Source organism: Pelodiscus sinensis, chromosome 30 (assembly GCF_052426305.1).
Source record: "Pelodiscus sinensis isolate ZL-2025 chromosome 30, ASM5242630v1, whole genome shotgun sequence".
Classification (NCBI taxonomy): domain Eukaryota; kingdom Metazoa; phylum Chordata; order Testudines; family Trionychidae; genus Pelodiscus; species Pelodiscus sinensis.
The window spans coordinates 8,699,722-8,702,615 of NC_143081.1; the positions used below are offsets into that span (position 1 = coordinate 8,699,722).

Below are 2,894 nucleotides of genomic sequence, written 5' to 3' on the forward strand. Positions count from 1 at the left end.
TGCCGGAGCTCAGCGGAGATGCTGGTTCCATAGAACGCGCCCCAGGAAAACCCCGCTGGGGATGGGACAGGCGCCTTTCCCCGCACGGTTTGAATTCATAGCGCGGCCCCAGGCCCCGCCCGGGATGGGAACGGGCCTGGCCCAGCTGCTGACAGTGACTCCAGCGGGAAGGACTCTCCTGGTTTATTTTGAGCCCATCTCCGGCGCTGCGTCACCCTGGCCACAGGCCACCTGCCAGCACAGACCGGGCAAGTAACGTTCCCAGCGCAGAACCGAGCTAGAGCGAGTCTCACTCTAGGTCTGGGTCTCACTGGCCGGCAGCAGATCAGCCCGAGGGAGAGAGGTGGGGGGGGAGGGGCAGCAGGATCCCAGAGTAGGAGCCGCTGGTCATGGCGATGCCGGGTAAGAAATGGGCGGGGAGGCTGCAGGGGGGCAGTGGTGGCTCTAGACTAGCTGCCAGCAACTGGCGCCCTAGGCGAACCATGCAATTTGTGCCCCCAGCTCCAAACCCCTCAATGACATTGCGCTTGAATTTGGCGCCCCATTTAACTTGGCGCTCTAGGTCGACCGCCTACTTTGCCTACATGGACTGGCCAGCCCTTGGAAGGGGGAGGAGTGGTTGAGAAAGTGTTGGTTGGTCTCAGACTCTAAGGAGCAGGCTAGAAATGCTGGAAGTGATGGGGCTGGTTTGCTTGGTTCTGTGTTGGGAGGTCAGTGTCGCATGGAGATAGGACAGACGATCAGTGTTTGCTGCGCTTCTCCCTCCCCCCGAACCTACCAAATCCCAGGCAAGGCCAAATTTCTCCTGGGGAACGAGCCAGAACGTACCTGTCCAGGTGCCCCAACCGGCAGATTCCTAAGTGCGTGTTGTTGCAATGACAGGGGATATGGACATGCGGTTACTTCTCCACACAGGAAGCACAGGCGGTGCTCGTAGCGGGAATTGAACCCACAGCTGAGTTCGGAGACCAGAACACCCAATGAGGGACCAGGCAGGCCCTGGAGTTAGATCACTCGGCCGCCCTGACAGACCCCCGGGCAGTTTCTTTCGACCTTCGTTTTCTTAAATGTTTGCGTTACTCGGGGAAGGCCAACATCCAAGCTGGGCCCGGCCGGGAGTGGGGGTGGGGAGCTTGCAGCTTGGACCAGAACTTCCCAGAGTGGGTAGGAGAAACACGCGATTTTGGTCAGACCATTCTCCTACCGACAAGGGCGAGACAAAAGAACAGAAACGAGCAACGAACCCAACCCAGCGGGGAAATAAACTGATGATGCTTCACAGGAACGATAAACTGAACCTCGAACGCAACTGCTAAAGCAGAGAGAACACAGCCCCGGTTTACACAGCTCACCAGAATTAGTCTTTGGGAGAATTTATCTCACTCTACTTATCTGCATGAGTACAGACTAAATAAAAGCCGCTCATGTCGTTTTAACTGTCTATTACCAGAACAAGATGATCTTTCTTTCAACAACAATACCAGGGGAAAGCGCGCACGCAGTCCCCCACTACCACAAATTGTGCAGTCGAGTTTCTCCTATTCGAAGAAATCGCAGGGGTCAGCTCACCCGCAGTGCAATGGGCGGGCCTCACCCTGGGAAAACCACCTTCCTGAGCGTGGTATTTCCCCTGCCAGGTAAGTATAAACTCTTGTCCCAGAGCCCCCGCCAGCCCTCAAGCGCCCCGAACTCTCACATCACGGTGGCTCCCACCTCCACCGCCAAACAACCCCGCCGGCACCGCTTCCTGCTGCTGCCAGCTGCCCCTCCCCTGTCCCCAGACCCCACCCAGAGCCCCGCTTGCAAATTAGGGCCCCGCTCGGCAGCCTGCTCCCACTCCCATAGTGCTCCGCTCGCGCACACATCTGCATACCTGCTCCGCCCCTCCGGAGGCGCCTCGCCCCTGACTGCCCTTGGTCCACACTCTCCCCTGTCGCTCCAGACCCGGCTCTTCAGCTGCTCAGCGCTCAATAGACAGAGCCCAGGCCCCTCTCTCAAGTGCTGCCCGAGGGGCGGAAGGACAAGGGGGCACAGCAGGAAAGGGTGTTGGTGGCGGGGGAGGGGAGCTGCTGCGGGTGCCTTGTGGGTGGCCCCCACATATCGGCCCCTACAGACCAGCCTCCCCAGCTCCCCAGCCCCAGAGAGTGTCCTTAGCACCGGGATACGGGGTGAGTCACTCTCTCTGGCCCAGCACATATGGCTTAGTCCTGCCACATCCAGTTTCTCCGGCGGCTGCGATGGCTCCGGTCCCCTCCAGCTGGAGCTGACTGTGTCCCAGGGACTGAGTCGCACCCTGGAAAGTGATTTAGGCACTTAGGGCTCTAAACCCCTTTTGCTGTTTCTGATTTTAAGTCACTGCGGTCAATTACCCGGGTTCACACGAGCAACCACTGGCCAGGGTGAGTGCGGGATTAGCAGGAGCCCTGGGGTCTCTCTCTGGACGTTTGTGTCACTGTGTCCCGAGCGCAGTAATACGTGGCGATGTCACCGACCCGCAGGCTGCCCAGCTGCAGCCAGGCCAAGCTCATGGAGTTGTCCCTGGTGATGATGAATCGGCCCTGGAAGGCCGGGGCGTAGCCAGTGCTACCATCTCTAGGACAGATGACTCCCACTCACTCCAGGCCTTTCCCGGGAGCCTGCCGGACTCACTTGATGCAATAGCTGGTAAATGTGTAGCCGGAGGTTTTACGTCAGCTTCACGGACTCTCCGGGCATCTTGATTTCTGCCCCAGACTGGGTCAGATGGATCGGGGAGCTGGCACCTGTTAATCATAAAAACACAGTTAATTCCCGTCTGTCCCCACCTTCCCAGGTTTACCCAAGTCCCTCGGTTCCCCTCCTCACAGCAGAAGCTGATCAGCTTGTGTGTCAAAAAGAATTTACCCGCACCATCC

At 58.6% G+C, this 2,894-nt stretch overlaps 1 non-coding gene across 1 annotated transcript; it reads right to left on the reverse strand.

The window, feature by feature from the left end:
- Nucleotides 1–1,481: 1,481 nt before the first annotated feature.
- Nucleotides 1,482–1,645, reverse strand: LOC149521141 (U1 spliceosomal RNA). The gene has a single exon (XR_016348136.1). It is a non-coding gene; the product is annotated as a U1 spliceosomal RNA (small nuclear RNA).
- Nucleotides 1,646–2,894: the final 1,249 nt, after the last annotated feature.